Source organism: Oryx dammah, unplaced genomic scaffold, assembly GCF_014754425.2.
Source record: "Oryx dammah isolate SB20612 unplaced genomic scaffold, SCBI_Odam_1.1 HiC_scaffold_29, whole genome shotgun sequence".
NCBI classification, from domain to species: domain Eukaryota; kingdom Metazoa; phylum Chordata; class Mammalia; order Artiodactyla; family Bovidae; genus Oryx; species Oryx dammah.
Genome location: NW_024070213.1, coordinates 37,513,113 through 37,530,518, shown reverse-complemented (window position 1 = coordinate 37,530,518; position 17,406 = coordinate 37,513,113). Strand labels below are relative to the sequence as shown.

The 17,406-nt window shown below is 38.9% G+C and overlaps 1 protein-coding gene and 1 pseudogene across 3 annotated transcripts in view; both read right to left on the bottom strand.

Annotated features, from left to right (window-relative positions):
• CCDC91 (coiled-coil domain containing 91) overlaps window positions 1-17,406 on the bottom strand; it is a 400,877-nt gene that overhangs the window by 8,683 nt on the left and 374,788 nt on the right. The gene's annotated exons all lie outside the window — the stretch shown is intronic.
• Window positions 2,031-15,173, bottom strand: LOC120857538 (annotated as a pseudogene).

The window sequence follows — 17,406 nt, the reverse complement described above, 5'->3', positions numbered from 1 at the left end:
AAGAGTGTCATTAAAGGATTCAGACTGCAACAAGTGGACATGTAGAAAATTAAATCCTTCTTCAATAGCCCAGGAGATCTGGGCAACAAATGGTTTGCCAATTCCTGAAATTGTATTTCTTGACAAAACTTTCAGGATATGACTAAAATAAACTGCCTGAATTTACCCATTCTTCAGAGCCAAATGAGCAAATATACTAACGCTCATCAGGTACATGCTTCAAAATCTTTGGGAGGACTAAAAATTTCTTAAAGGGAAAACAAAAAAAAAAAAGGATACGTGATAGACTTCACTAAGAATGGAGCTCATATAACTATGTTTGACTAACCTTAGGCGTAAATGCCCATTTTTTTCCTGGTTGTGCAGGGCAGCTTGCGGGATTTTAGTTCCCTGACCAAGGATTGAACCCAGCTCTCAGCACTGGAAGCTAAGCTGGGAGTCCTAACCACTGGACTGGCAGGCTTATTTTAGCTTTTCATCTTGGAGACTCCCCTTTCCTTCCCATTCCGCAACTTTTCCCTTGTTTCCTTTTCCCTGTCCTCCAAAATCAGAAAAAAAACCACATACACTCTCAGATGGCCTTTCATTATTTCTGTTTCTATAAGCAGAAGCTAAGTAATTTACATCTAAGTGATGTAAAAGAGGAAACCCACATTTGTGCTTAGGGAGCTTAATAACTCAACAAAACCTAAAAGGAAATGATACAAATGAACTTACAAAACATAAAGAGACTCACAGACTTGCAAGATGAACTGATGGTTGCCAGGGGAAAGGATAGCTAGGGAGTTTGGGATGGCTATGTACACACTGCTGTATTCAAAATGGATAATCAACAAGGATCTACTGTATAGCACATGGAACTCTACTCAATGTTATGTGCCAGCCTGGAAGGGAGGGGGATATGAGGGAGAATGGATACATGCATATGTCTGGCTGAGTCCCTTGGCTGTTCACCGGAAACTACCACAACATTGTTAATCAGTTAAACCTCAATATAAAAAAAAGTTTAAAGTTTGGAAAAAAAAAAAAACTAAGCTAAAAACTTGGGAGGATTCATTGGAAGGAGCCTGATCCCTCCCACTCATCATACCATAGCAATAATGATTCAACCTGGAATCTAAGTAGATCCTCTAAGTAACTGCACAGAATTTAGTCCTCAGATATCATTAACACAGATGTCAGAGGAAACAGGTAAACAGTTCTCTCAAATAACAGATAAATGGTTGAATAAATGATTTAGATGTTCCATGTTTACCTAAGAACTTAATTGAAAGTGAAAGTGAAGTCACTCAGTCGTGTCCAACTCTTTGTGACCCCGTGGACTGTAGCCTACCAAGCTCCTCTGTCCATGGGATTCTCCAGGCAAGAATACTGGAGTGGGTTGCCATTACCTTCTCCAGGGGATCTTCCCGACCCAGGGATCAAACCCACATTTCCCGCATTGGAGGCAGACACTTTAACCTCTGAGCCACCAGGGAAGAACTTAATTAACCTCCTTTAAAAAGAAACCTTAGAGAGGTGGGATAGGGTGAAGGGTGGGGAAAAGTTCAGGAGGGAGGGGACATATTTGTACTTGTGGCTGATGCACATTATTGCAAGGCAGAAGCTAATACAATATTGTAAAGCAAATATCCTCAAATGAAAAAAAATTTTTTTTAAAAACCAGCTGTTTCAAAAAAAAGCTCTGAATCCTGTTTCTGGTTAGAAAATTTGAAAAATTCTCAGAACTTGATGATTTTCTGTCTTCTCTTATAAGCAGATACTCCCTTTCAGGTCAATTTTGGGTTTTACACAACAGGACTAAGTGAGAAATACTGCTCCAAAGCCCACTCTATTTGTCTGGGTAAGGAAATCAAACCAGTCAGTCAATCCTAAAGAAAATCAATTCTGAATATTCATTGGAAGAAATGATGCTGAAGCTGAACCTCTAATACTTCGGCCACCTGATGTGAAGAGTCGACTTATTAGAAAAGACCCTGATGCTGGGAAAGATTGATGGCAAAAGAAGGGAGCAGCAGAGTATTAGATGGTTAGATAGTATCACCGACTCAATGGACATGAATTTGAGCAAACTCCAGGAGACAGTGGATGACAGATGAGTTTGGTGTGCTACACTCCATGGTCGCACAGAGTTGGACATGACTTAGCATTGGAACAACAACAAATATGTTTGTAGGAGTTGGGTGTGTCAGAGTTGCTGAACTTGACTTTGAGGAAATCCCTCACTTTTTCTTCAGTTTCCTTTAGGCCTAGATTGGTTCCAAGTGTCTCCTCTAACAAGACAATCAGGACTAAGGCTACATCTTTGAAAGTTGCATTTTTGTGGTCACAACACTTAAAGAAGATCAAAGTAGAGCCTGCAGGCAGTGACTCAAAGTAGAGGACCACAACTGTATTCTGGCCATTTCAGAATCCATTGCTCAGTTCCTGACCTACCTCTTGTTTGACAATATCACTGTCTTCAGTTGCTTTACCTGCTCCATCAATCTGGATGAATAGGCATCAGTGATTTGTTCAGACACCTGAGTGCTCCTTCAGCGTCTTGGTCAGCAGTGAGCAGCAAGATAGAAGGGTGAAGCCAAGGTTGGGAGCTATTAAGATGTTTTTCTAGGAATGTTAGGTTCCTTTTTCACAGCTTCTCATCTTGACCTTGGTAATTATTTATCTGTTGTTTCATGTGGTTCTGGAACTCTTGAACAGTGATACTTTCTGCTTCAGAAGTACAAGTGTACCAGAAACTCCCAAAGAGAAGAGCAACTGTCAGAACAAGGGGCCAATACCACTTCATCTTGACAAAAGATGTATTTTGGGGTTGTCCAGTCAATAACAACTTGCTTGCTGGAGATTAATGGAGACTGGTTTTCAAGCTCTGGTTTCTGAACATTGTCATCACCTGAAAAACTGCCATCTATTGAATACTTGCCTGATGATGATGTCTGCATCCTAGCCCTTATCCTTACGGTTTGTTTAACGCATTCCTGAGGCTTTTTTTTTTTTTTTCCCTCATATCCCGAGCTTGGTACTAATTATTGTTTATCAAAAGCTGTGAGATCTCGGCTTTGTGATGACTGCAAAAGTGATTCTAGGCAGTGTCAACTGCCAAGAATGTTGACTTGATTGATGATCTGGTGGTTTGGTCTTCAGACCCAACAGAATCCCTGGCCCTGACCTTAACAACAGTAACATCACTGTCGGAGCTGTCTTGTTTTCCTCAGTTTCCCCTTCTTTCAAGAAATTAACCTTTTCTTGGACACTATCTGCTAAGTCACTTCAGTCATGTCCAACTCCTTGCAACGCTATGGACCATAGCCTGCCAAGCGCCTCTGTCTAAGGGATTCTCCAGGCAAGAATACTGGAGTAGGCTGTCATGCCCTTCTCCAGAGGATCTTCCAGATCCAGGGATTGAAGCCACATCTCTTATGTCTCCTGCACTGACAGGAGAGTTCTTTACCACTGAGAAGCACTCAGTTCAGTTCAGTTCAGTTGCTCAGTTGTGCTGACTCTTTGCAACCCCATGGACTACAGCACGTCAGGCTTTCCTGTCCATCACCAACTCCCGGAGCTTACTCAAACTCATGCCCATTGAGTAGGTGATGCCATACAACCATCTCATCCTCTGTTCTCCCCTTCTCCTCCTGCCCTCAATCTTTCCCAGAATCAAGGTCTTTTCAAATGAGTCAGCTCTTCGCATCAGGTGGCCAAAGCATTGGAGTTTCAGCTTCAGCATCAGTCCTGCCAATGCATAACCAGGACTGATTTACTTTAGGATGGACTGGTTGGATTTCCTTGCAGTCCAAGGGACTCTCAAGAGTCTTCTCCAACACCACAGTTCAAAAGCAGCAATTCTTCATCGCTCAGCTTTCTTTACAGTCCAACTCTCACATCCAAACATGACTACTGGAAAAACAATAGCTTTGATTAGATGAACCTTTGTTGACAAAGTAATGTCTCTGCTTTTTAATATGCTGTCTAGATTGGTCATAGCTTTTCTTCCAAGGAGTAAGCATCTTTTAATTTCATGGCTGCAGTCACCATTTGCAGTGATTTGGGGGCCCAAAAATATGTTTCCCCATCTATTTGCCATGAAGTGATGGGACCAGATGGCATGATCTTAGTTTCCTGAATGTTGAGTTTTACGCCAACTTTTTGACTCTCCTCTTTCATCAAGAGGCTCTTTAGTTCTTCGCTTTCTGCCATAAGGGTGGTATCAGCTGCATATCTGAGGTGATTGATATTTCTCCTGGCAATCTTGATTCCAGCTTATGCTTCATCCAGTCCAGTGTTTCTCATGATGTACTCTGCATATAAGTTAAATAAGCAGGGTGACAATATACAGCCTTGATGTACTCCTTTTCCTATTTGGAACCAGTCTGTTGTTCCATGTCCAGTTCTAACTGTTGCTTCCTGACCTGCATACAGGTTTCTCAAGAGGCAGGTCAAGTGGTCTGGTATTCCCATCTCTTTCAGAATTTTCCACAGTTTATTGTGATCCACACACTCAAAGGCTTTGGCATAGTCGATAAAGCAGAAGCAGATATTCTTCTGGAACTCTCTTGCTTTTTTGATGATCCACTGGTGACTTCTAATTCACTCATTTTAGTATTTCCATTTGTTTTATATGGTGAATCAGATATTAAGATTCTTAGAGGGGGTCTACACAGGCTGATTACAAGATCTTCATTCATGACTGTAGTCTTTTGTGTTCTCCTGATACTTTTCTTTGAAATGGTTTGGCTTAAAACAATTTGTGAAGGTGGTTTGTCCTCTTGGGATGAATGGGAATCCCGTAATCTTCTCCGGGTCATAATCAGAGACAGTTTAGCACAGGTGGCTGTGAATGTTGCTGCTGTTGGAGGTGGGGAGCTCTTTGCTTCTTGATCTCCTTGGCTTCATGGAGCTGCCAACATTTTAGGACAAGAAACTTATGCAACCAAAACTGATGACACTTGTATTCAGAAGGGAGAGTCAGAATGAAATACATAGATTTATATTGGAGGTGGCTTTTGTTTTATTACTATGGTTCATTACATATAATGTTAGATTTAATAAATTCAAAATCTTTTATAAACCCTCCATGTCCCCAAAACATCAGGAGTTCTATTAAAAGCCAAATTGATTTAATATCTTAGAATTTATGAATGTTAGATAAGAGGAGAAATTTCTCCTTGAGACCATATAGCATTAACTCATAAATGCACAAACTGGCAATCAACCTACGACTGTAACAATCCTCCAAATAACAATCCTCTAGATTATGCATCAGAATGTATATGCTATAATTTTGTAAAAAGCAGAGATATGCACAAGGACAAAAATGTTTGAGAGACTCCAAGCACTCCTTTCTCTTGCCTATGTTAAAAGTCACCCTGGAAGTAGTCACCGTAAAATGATAGATGTATTAACTTTGGGTTTAGGTAGCTAAACTTCACATTTTTCCTGAGTCTCCACAGAACTGTCTGAAGGCAAGAAGCCATTCAATTAATAAGAGTTCAGCACTTTAAGGAGCAAACAAGGTAACAAAGATATTCTGAGGAAGAAGATGAATTGGGTCATCTCAAATCTAAGCTTCCAATTTGGCGGTGTTTTCTGTGTTTGGTGCTTAAGACCATGTCCGTGGGAGGGACACTTGAGGCCTTTCTCTTATAGTTCAGGGACAATTCCTTTTTCTAAAACAAGTACATCAAACTGAAAATTCCTGAATTTCAAGTTTCTATTTTATTAGGCATGACCTTATTATCCTTTATTGAAACAAGGAGAATTTTGGCAAAATATTGAATTATTTTTGCCCCCTTGAAGAGTGAGGCTTAGTTCTGTTTTTGTGACTTTCATCACAAAGTGAATCAAAGATCTGTGTTCTGTAACTTCATGCTGACAATATTATGTCCAGAGTAGTGGTAGCAAACATATTTGCCTCTGGGGTTTACAATCTCTTTATAATATTGTAGCTTTAACTGTACTGTTTTCCCTTCTATTTACTGCTGCTTCAGCTATTGTTCAGCTCTTTCAGATACCTGAAAAAAATAACCCTGGAAATTCTGAGATGTCTGAAATGGACACTGAGACTTTAAAAATCTTTTTTTCCTTTTGTCATCTCTTCAGTTTGCTGGCATACTGCTGAAACCCATTTAGAAGCATACATATGGCTTGTTAAAAGTTAATATTAAGGTTAGGGGGTAAAAAGACATGATTTTTCAATAACTCCCTATATTAGATTCACTTGTTCATTAGTATTTCATGCCATAGCAAAAGAAAAAGAAAAACAAAACAGAGACTTTAGCTTTTATTTCCTTTCACCAAAACATAATAGGATACATGGTCAACTTATTCTGGTCAAAAAAGCAAAATTCAAATTTAGTTAAGAACAAACATAGCTTATTTTAATGGGACTATTAAGAACACAGTTTACATCCTAGAAAATCTGATACTTGTTTTTGAATATATATGTATATAAATATACGAATGCATATAATTAAAAAAATGAAATTTAAAATACAGAGTATTGTTTCAGTATTTTCTAGGGTTTCACCACCAACAAGATATACCAGAAGATGTGAAAATAGGTCTACTTTTATCAAAGTTACTTTTCCAACCTTCCCTCCTGCTTATTTTAAACTTATGCTTTTAAAAAGCAATATTCAGCAAATCTACTGATAGACAATTACTCATAAACATATGTTTTTACGTTTAGTAAAATATTGAATGGATTCTGTTTTCAGAGTCACTAACAAGCTCTTTCATAGGCACTGAAGAAAGGTCAAGTATGATGATCTGGAACTGTAATTACTCAGGCAGGTTTTCCAGTTGATAACATCATATCAGGTAAGGACTGTTTACCTCCTGATAAATGAAATAGTTCTTCAGTTTTTATTACAATGCTACTCTTTTAACAACGTTAGTTGGATATGAATGCCTCTCTTTTTTTGACTTTATATACACCCACCACATACACACAATCATACACACATGGCTTCAAGCTGTTGTTTCATTTATATACACACTTGAGATCGAGCTAATCCATTAATTAGACAATCAGCTAATAAATAAAAAAGTTAAGACTGCTACTATTTGTGCATTATTACTCTGAACCCCCTAAAAGTATACAAATAGCGGCCTCGTCCTTAAGTTTATAATGGTTTTGAAGACATACACACAACCATTAAAAACAACTAGGTGATGACAATTGGGTAACGATGAGTCCGATGGAAGGTCACAACTATGGAAGGTCACAACTGGGGAGAGATCACTGTGGGAGAGTGTAGCAGAGACAACTTCATAGAGGTTGAGGAGGATTTGAAGAGACTGAAAGAGAATATCAAGAGTGTTTTCTTAAAGAGAAACAAGATGTGGACAAAAAATCTAGGAAAGCAGATGAACAGGAACAAAGACAGACTGTTTAGTGACACTGAGGAAGGAAGTGATACTTGAGTTTAGTGGAGCTTAGGAGTAGTCATATAGTCTTTCATTCACTCATTTATTCAATACTTATTCTGTACCTACTATGTGCCAAGCCACTGACTCAGGTACTAGGGAAATAGAGTGGTAAACAAGACTATTCTGCTACTGTACACTTTATATTTTAGTTTGAGGAGACAACAAATTAATATTCAGGTGAAGATCAACACTATAAAACATAACAAAGTAGAGCAGAGAATTTGATAGAGGGAGAGAGGAAATCTTCTTGGAAGGATGGTTAGAGAATACCACTTGGAAAAGGCAGTAAGAGCACTTGACCTGCCTCTTGAGAAACCTATATGCAGGTCAGGAAGCAACAGTTAGAACTGGACATGGAACAACAGACTGGTTCCAAACAGGAAAAGGAGTACATCAAGGCTGTATATTGTCACCCTGCTTATTTAGCTTATATGCAGAGTACATCATGAGAAACACTGGGCTGGAAGAAGCACAAGCTGGAATCAAGATTGCTGGGAGAAATATCAATAACCTCAGATATGCAGATGACACCACCCTTATGGCAGAAAGTGAACATGAACGTGAACATGAAGTTGCTCAGTCATGTCCGACTCTTTGTAACCCCATGGACTGTAGCCTACCAGGCTCCTCTGTCCATTGGATTTTCCAGGCAATAGTACTGGAGTGGATTGCCATTTCCTTCTCCAAGGGATCCTGAAGAGGAACTAAAAAGCCTCTTGATGAAAATGAAGGTCATGGCATTTGGTCCTATCACTTCATGGGAAATAGATGGGGAAACAGTGGAAACAGTGCCAGACTTTATTTTGGGGGGGCTCCAAAATCACTGCAGATGGTGACTGCAGCCATGAAATTAAAAGACGCTTACTCCTTGGAAGGAAAGTTATGACCAACCTAGATAGCATATTCAAAAGCAGAGACATTACTTTGCCAACAAAGGTCTGTCTAGTCAAGGCTATGATTTTTCCAGTGGTCATGTATGGATGTGAGAGTTGGACTGTGAAGAAAGCTGAGTGCTGAAGAATTGATGCTTTTGAACTGTGGTGTTAGAGAAGACTCTTGAGAGTCCCTTGGACTTCAAGGAGATCCAATCAGTCCATTCTGAAGGAGATCGGTCCTTGGTGTTCTTTGGAAGAAATGATGCTAAAGCTGAAACTCCAGTACTTTGGCCACCTGATGCTAAGACTTGACTCATTGGAAAAGACTCTGATGCTGGGAGGGACTGGGGGCAGAGGGAGAAGGGGACGACAGAGGATGAGATGGCTGGATGGCATCACCGACTCGACAGACATGAGTTTGAGTGAACTCTGGGAGTTGGTGATGGACAGGGAGGCCTGGCGTGCTGCAATTCATGGGGTTACAAAGAGTCGGACATGACTGAGCGACTGAACTGAACTGAAGAGACTTAGTGGTGGTCCAGTGGCTAAGACTATGCTCCCAATGCAGAGGTCACAGGTTCAATCCTTGGTCAGGGAACTAGATCCCACATGCTGCAACAACAAGTTCACCTGATACAATGAAAAGATCCCTCGTGCCACACTTAAGGCTTGGCTCAGCCAATAAATAAATAAATTTAAAAAATGTTAACAAAAGAGAAGTGAGGGAGGAAAGGAACCATGCAAAAACATCAGGGAAGTATGTCCATAGCAGATGAAAACACAAGAGATTTAAAGTCCAAAGTGTGTCTTCAGACTTGGTTTCAGTGAGGACTGGCAATAAGTATAAGATAGGTGCAAAATGAGCAAGTGGCAACTGGTAGGGTAGGAGAGCATCAGAGAAGTAGACAGTGATTAGAGCAGGAAGGTGTTACAGGGCATGGGAAAAATCTGGAGAGCTTTGAGCTAAAGCGTGGCCATCCTCTATGTTTGAGGAATGTCACACTTGTAGGGAGTTCCCTGGTTCTGACCTTTCAGTGCTCTGGCCCTGGTTCAATCCCTCATCAGAGAATTGAGATCCCATAAGCCATGTGCAATTGTCAAACAACAACAACAAAATCACACCTTGTTACTGGGAACAAGAGATTGTAGAGGGGGCAAGAATGGACAAAGAAAATCCAATTAAGAGAATTTTTGGCCTGGGAAAAAATGTAAAGTTAATCAGACTATTGGCAGTAGAGGCTTAACAGTTGCTTCTATTTCTAGACAAGACCGACTGGAGTTACTGATGGATAGGGAGTGTGTGGATGAAAGGAAAAGAGAAATAAAAGGTGATACTTAGAATAGTGGTGTCATTTCTAAGATATGATGAACTGGAGAAAACTGGGGAAATGAAAGATAAAAAAGGGTTCCGTTTATATAGAAATTCTCAGAGTCTTAGTGCTAGTTAAGTATTGTGAGCTGCCAATATGGCTAGGGCATAAGTAATGTTTCTCAAACTTTTAGACCTTGGAATCATATGTGTGTATAAAGCAGACTTCGGAAAATGCCCCACAAATCAATTTTTCTTGAGAACTCCCCTAGACTCAAAATGAAATGTGTATATAGAGAGAAGGTCGCACTGATTCAGTTTCCCCTTAGTCCCCCATCATCTTGGAATTTTAATGTTAAGAGACTTTGAGGCTGCTTAGTCTAACATCTACATTTTACAATTTTGGAAAACTGACATGTTGAATTGTTAATACACCAGTTTCACAAACCTAGTATCACTTTGCTGACAAAGGTCCATATAGTCAAAGCTATGTTTTTTCTAGTAGTCACATATAGATATGAGAGGTGGATCATAAAGAAGGGTGATTGCTAAAGAATTGATGCCTTCAAACTGGTTCTGAGAATCACAGCACCATTCTTGAGAGTCCCTTGGACTGCAAGAAGATCAAATCACTAAATACTAAAGGAAATCAACCCTAAATATTCATTGGAAAGTCTGATGCTGAAGCTGAAGCTCTGATACTTTGGCCACTTGGTGTGAAGATCTGATTCACTGGAAAAAACCCTGATGCTGGGTAAGATTGAGGGCAGGAGAAGAAGAGGGCAACAGAGGATGAGATGGTTGAATGGCATCACCAACACAATTAACATGAGTTTGAGCAAACTCCAGGAGATAGTGAAGGACAGGGAAGCCTGGTGTGTTGTAGTCAATGGTGTTGCAAAGAGTCGGAAACAAATTAGTGACTCAACTACAATATGTCATCTTACACTTAAGAAATACACTTCTTCAAAATATATTTACAAGTATTAGCTTGAGTTTATCTTTGCCTTAGAAACTATATATCAAGACGACTATGGCCTCACTTGGAGAAGGCAATGGCACCCCACTCCAGTACTCTTGCCTGGAAAAATCCCATGGATGGAGGAGCCTGGTAGGCTGCAGTCCACTGGGTCGCCAAGAGTCGGACACGACTGAGTGACTTCACTGTCACTTTTCACTTTCATGTATTGAAGAAGGAAATGGCAACCCACTACAGTGTTCTTGCCTGGAGAATCCCAGGGATGGGGGAGCCTGGTGGGCTGCTGTCTATGGGGTCGCACAGAGTCAGACACGACTGAGGTGACTTAGCAGCAGCATGGCCTCACTACATTTTGACAATGGACTTGGGTACCAGCACTAGGACCAGAAAGGTAATGACAATCATTCTGGGGGAATGATATAAATATCCTGTCTCTTAATGTAGCCATAAAAGAAGTGGATTATGTATGAATTTTAAAACTTAATATGCACACATAATAGGCTACTTGGTTTCATGAAATTATCCCATTAGGGGCTGATAGATTTGAAGATGATTTTACTGTGACATCTAAACATTTTTGCTTTAAATACCACCTATATCCTATATCCTCAATTTCTGCATTTCAGCCTAAGAAAATTTAGACTTACCTGTAATATTATTGTAGCATTAATGGAGTCTCGATAGTAAATGTCTTATTACTGATTTTATAACCATAAAGGGTTTCTCTTTAAAAATCATCTACGTATTTTAGACAAGTAATAAAATAATCTTTTCTTTATATTTTCAGATAAATAAATTGGACTACAAGAAATATATACTGTATATAAAGCTGAAGTTGACATAGAAAACTCCCTCTCTGGGAATACAACTATTGTTGTTGTTCAGTTGCTAAGTAGTGTCTGACTCTTTGCGACCCAATGGACTGCAGCACACCAGGTTTCCCTGTCCTTTACCATCTCTTGGAGCTTGCTCAAACTCATGTCCATTGATCCAACCAGCTCATCCTCTGTCACTCCCTTCTCCTCCAGCCCTCAATCTTTCCCAGCATCAGGATCTTTTCCAATGAGTCAGCTCTTTGCATCAGGTGGCCAAAGTATTGGAGCTTTAGCTTTATGTTGTTATAAATCATATTGAAAGAGATTCTGAACTAACTTCAGGATAATAGTGATATAAACACATATGTTTAAAATGACTCTGACTCTAAAAGATTTCAGTATGATCAGGAGAGTGATTTGATCTAAGGCAGGGCCAGGTGCTTTGACCTGAACTTCTGAAATGTTGGCCTGATCTTTATTAGAACATTCAAAGAACTTTAATGTCTATTGAATACTCAATCAGAGTTCACATCTCCTTTCCTATACTTTAAAGTATATTTCAAATCTAATCTATTTAGTAAAAATCTATCAACATATAAAGAAGTTGTATAACTTGCCAGCAAGCACAAGATGAATTACGGATGCTCTTTTAGAGTAAATGAAAAATGGGTATAAAGAGTCTTAAGTCTTATTGGCTACAACTAAAGAACTGTGAGTTTTGATTTGTTTTGCTTTTGTTTTTAAGATGTCTTAGGGTAAGTAAATTCTCTTTTTTCGAGTCATCTATAGCTCTACATATTTGGGCAGTTTTGCTTTTTTATCCTAAACTACCACAAAATCCACGGGGGCATGGGAACACTCATTTTTGTTCTTCACTAAATCATCTAGGCAGCATAAACCAACACATCTTCCAAACTTTAATGTGCAGGCACACTATTCAGTCTTATAAGTTAAAGCAAGAGCAGTAGGCCAGAAAAGGATGCACCGGGGGAGTGAGTGAATGCTTTACCTTTGCTTCCCTGATAACAGCCACTAGACTTTCTAGTAGAAGGTTCTATGTGCAAAGCTTAACAAACTTGAAAAGAAAATAATTCTGATAACAACTGCTTTACTCCTAACTCAATTTCCAGAATATCTGAAAAAAGCCACAGATTTAGGAAAATTTTACAACAAAAGTAAAGGTAATTAAAATTGTATGTGTTAAGTGCCCTAAGTTGCTTCAGTTGTGTCCAAGTTATTGCGACCCTATGGACTGTAACCTGCCAGGCTCCTCTGTCCATGGAATTTTCCAGGCAAGAATACTGTAATGGGTTGCCATGCCTTTTTCCAGGAGATCATCCTGACACAGGGATCAAACCTGGGACTCTTATGTCTCCTGCATTGGCAGGTGGGTTCTTTTCCACTAGCACCATGTGGAAAATTGTATAGTAAAGTAGTAATTGCATAGAAATTCTATACTAGGGCTCTGACCCATAAGGTTGTATTTACCTATTAAGTTCCATATCCTACTTTCCAGAGTTCAATGGTAAGAATTTATCTCAAATGAAAAATGGATTGATTCTGGCAAGACAGACTAATCGATTTTAATATGACATTTCCACATAAAGTGTTAAATACAATTTATTACATCCCAAGCCATGAAAAAACCTTTTTCTACATATTTTCAAATCTTGGTTAGTGCAAAAGCATTGCAAAGATCACTGGTCTTTTGTAAATTAAACAACACAAAAATCCTGAACAAAGATTATTAAGTAACAAATTGATCAAGCACAACAAAAATAAACTCTTATATTTTCATCAATTTAATATTTTAGCAATTCTTTTGTGCCTATCTAAGGAACAATATTTGCAAATTACTTTCTATATCCTTTTTTTAAAAATTTTTTTATTTTTTTATTTTTATTTTTTAATTTATTTATTTTATTTTTTATTTTACTTTACAATTCTGTATTGGTTTTGCCATATCCTTTTTTGTTTTTTTTTTTTTTTTGGCAATTTAAATTTCATCTTATTTTCAAATAGGAGGAAGAATTACATGACTTCTGGGGGTTCTTGACTTCCTGTGCTATCTTAAAATTCTCAAATGACTGATGCATTTTGTCTTTTATGTTTCAATTTACAAAAGCAGGCAAAGGACTGTTCACAAACCTACTTCTTTTTTTGGCCACACCACACAACTTGTGGGATCTTAGTTCGCTGACCAGGGAATGAACCCAGGCCCTTGGCAGTGAAAGCACATAATCCTAACCACTGGACTGCCAGGAAATTTCCCAAAAGGCTTTATTGCAAGCTCTCTGCACACATATCAAGTCTAATCTTTTCCTGTTCTGAGAACAGTGTTACTATTACTACCTGCTATGCACAGGTGAACTTGCCTCTGTGTTATATTTGTTATTGTTGTTTAGCCACTAAGTAGTGTCTGACTCTTTGCGATCTGGGCTATAGCTACTCTAGACTGTAGCTCACCAGGCTCCTCTGTTCATGGGATTTTCCAGGCAAGAATGCTAGAGTCAGTTGCCACTACCTTCTCCAGAGAATATTCCCAGCTCAGGGATAGAACCTGTCTCCTGCATTGGCAGGTGGAGTCTTACCAGTGAGCCACCTGGGAAGCCCTTGGTTATCGACTACTGTGTAACAAATCACCCTAATAATGGCTTAAATCAAAACAAAAAACTGTGATATTAATTATCTCCCTGTTTTTGTGGGTCAGGAAACTGGATGCAGATTAACTGAGTGCCTCTCATGCATGGTCTCTACCAAGGGGTTACAATCAAGGCGTCACTGGGGCTGCAGTCAGCTCCAAGTTCAGCTGGGAAAGATGCTGATTCCAAGCTCCCTGAGTGGTTGATGATAGGCCTCAAAACATCCACTTTAAACAGAGCTCATGTGAGCTTCTCCACAAGGCTGCTTAATAACATGACAGCTGACTTCCAAAGCAAGGAATCCAAGGGAGAACTAGACACAGCAGGAGCACACTGAGAGAGCAAGATAACCCCCAAGACAGAGGCCACAATCTTCCTAAAAGTCAACTTCACTTCATCCAGCCCAGGCTCAAGCGGAGGTAATTACATAAGTACATGGTATGGCTGGAAGCTATCTACTGTGCATTATCTCATTTTAATTCTACTGAAACTGAATGAGTCCATTGAGGCTTAGGACTGTTATGACTTGCCCGAGTGTTAGGGACAGGATTCAAATACAGGTGTGTATGATACCAAGCTATTCTCTCAACCACAATACTCCAGTGCCTTTTCAGATAAGAACTTCAGTTATGGCTGGGGGCCTTGGCACAGTATCTGTTTTGCTATAAATATGTAGGTGTTTCTTGCACTGTGTACACTTGTGCAAAAACTTGTCAAGATGCCAAAAGCCCTATAGATATAGTTATTAAAACATATAATTTTCTTTTCTTCCTAAACAGCAGGTTCAGGAAGCTTTCTGTTATATTAACATACAAATGATTCCCTGAAAATGCAACAGAAGCATCTGAAGAAAAACTGGCACATTAAATACATCACATATGCTTTAAAGGATCTGTAAACCTCAGTGGCTGTATATAAAAACAATAGATTACTTCTTTCTAGATCCATAATGAAAGAAAGGGGAAATACTCAGAAAGGCACTGTGTGGGGTGGGCCTCACCTTGGGGGCACCTCTGAGGTTTCGCCAATCTTTGCTTGCTTATCTTCTTCTCCACTAGTGATAGAAAGGCTACGTGTGCAGGGAGAACTACTCCACACCTGCGACACATCTATGATTCCCATTAGGAAATCCTCAGTATCCAAAATAGGACCAATGGAACAAAGAAACATTTAATCAGATGGAAGTCAGTGAGAATAGATGTTTTTCCTCTTATTTTAAATAAATAGGGCTGCTCTTCTTCTCCATTCAGGATTTTACAGTGTACTTGACCACTAAAGCCTTGAAAAAACACAATGCCGTATGTCTGGCACATTTTAAAACACATTTACCCAACTAAAGGAATCGAGTGGGAAAACACCCTGTTGGTCCTCCTAAAATCCCAGCTGGATTGAGAAATGTAAGAAAACCATAACCTCCCTCCTTGCAAACAAGTAAAGGAGGTTTGGTTTCAATTAAGAAAGCTAAATTTGGATATTATTGTCTAAAACTGGCAATAACACCTGCTTAAAGAGATGCTGAAAATACTTAACACTGGAACCTACCAAACAGAAGATACGAGAAGTCAGGGATTACGGCAAAGCTTGAGAGTTCTCTCTCCAACATCCACTCATCTTTCTTACCAATAAAATTCCAGTTTAGTCCTAGGAAAAATGTGAACTTCCTCAAGGTATCATTCCCAAGATTTCCTTCCAGCTGGCTTCAAGGGGTAACTAAAGAGATGTTAGTGCAAGTTATTGAGGAGGATCTCCAGAAGAGCTCCTTAAAAGTGGGACAGACATCTGTCTTGATTTTCTTTTCCCTTTTTTGATTCTTGCATCCTTCCCTTTTCTGCTACCTCAAATATGTTTACTGGAGCTCCATCTGCCATTTTATAGCCTTAATCATGTAAGCCAGTGCTAAGGAGTTAAAAAGTACAAAGTCAGAGCGAGTGTGTGTGTGTGAAAGTCACTTAGTCATGTCTGACTCTTTATGACCCCTTGGACTATATATACAGTGCATGAAATTCTTCAGGCCAGAATACTGGAGTGGGTAGCCTTTCCCTTCTCCAGGGGATCTACCCAACCCAGGGACTGAACCCAGATCTCCCACAAGGTAGGCGGATTCTTTACCAGCTGAGCCACAAGGGATGCCCTAGAATACTGGAGTGGGTAGCCTATCCCTTCTTCAGCAGATCTTCCCATCCCAAGGAATCGAACCAGGGTCTCCTGCATTGCAAGTGGATTCATTACCAACTGAGATATCAGGGAAGCCCTACAAAGTCAGAAGGATCCTGAATTTTTTAAGACTTTGCTAAGCTTTTGTACCTTTAAACTACTCACCTCTGACTTACTGCTATTTCTAGTTTCTGTTACTAGGAGGAAAATATAAGTTCCAGTGATAAAGGTACCAATTCTACACTGTATGTGTCTACTACTATAACAGAAACAAAAATTTACTTGAGGATAAGCTCAAGATGTTGGAAGTGAGACTGAAATTTCCACTGAGTTAGAAATTTTAATTTGGGGGCTGAAAAACAACTAGTGGAATATAATGTCCTGTAATAGCTTAAGAGTATATGAATGGTTAAAAATAAAAAAATCATAGTAATCAGGTTATGCCAATCACCTGAACATATATACCTCCAAGTTGCATTGACAAGTATCTTTTCTTTTCTTGTTCTTTGCTAGAGTATCTAATTTACAAACTTTAGAGTGAAAACACCTAAAAATGTTAAAAAATAAAAAAATAAATAGAGGGGATGAATTTGAAACTAAAGCAGTAAAATTTTGCCTAGGCAAACAAGTTAGTATATGAAAAGAAACAAAGTTCTTAATCAATTTAAAACTTATATTATGGATAAAATATGATAGTTTTGTCCCCAGGGAATTCCAAGTAATTTTGCAGATTAACTTTGGTAAGTAGACAGGACATTGTGGCATAAATATATATTTATACTGACTTTCCATCAGTTTCACACTCATTGTTTGGTGTTCATTTTCCATTCAACATGAAATTTATATTTCAACATGAAATATATAAAACATATATTTTATGCACTTCTGGAACAAAAAATATTTAACAAATATTTAAAAATCAAGACAGAATGAGTAGAACCAAACACAATCTGATCTCAACCAAACAGTTAAGGGACGCATCTCAACAATAAAATAATAGCACTAGTAGCTAACACCAAAAGTGAATGTTTTATGTGCCAAGTAATGTAAACACTACACATGCTAACTAATTAAATTCTCATAATAATCCTATGTGAGGTAGGAACTATTTTAATCTCCATTATACAGATGAACAAAATGTGGCAAGAGAGGTTGAAGTACTTGCTTAAATTTTCACATCTAATAAATTGCAAAGGTCAGT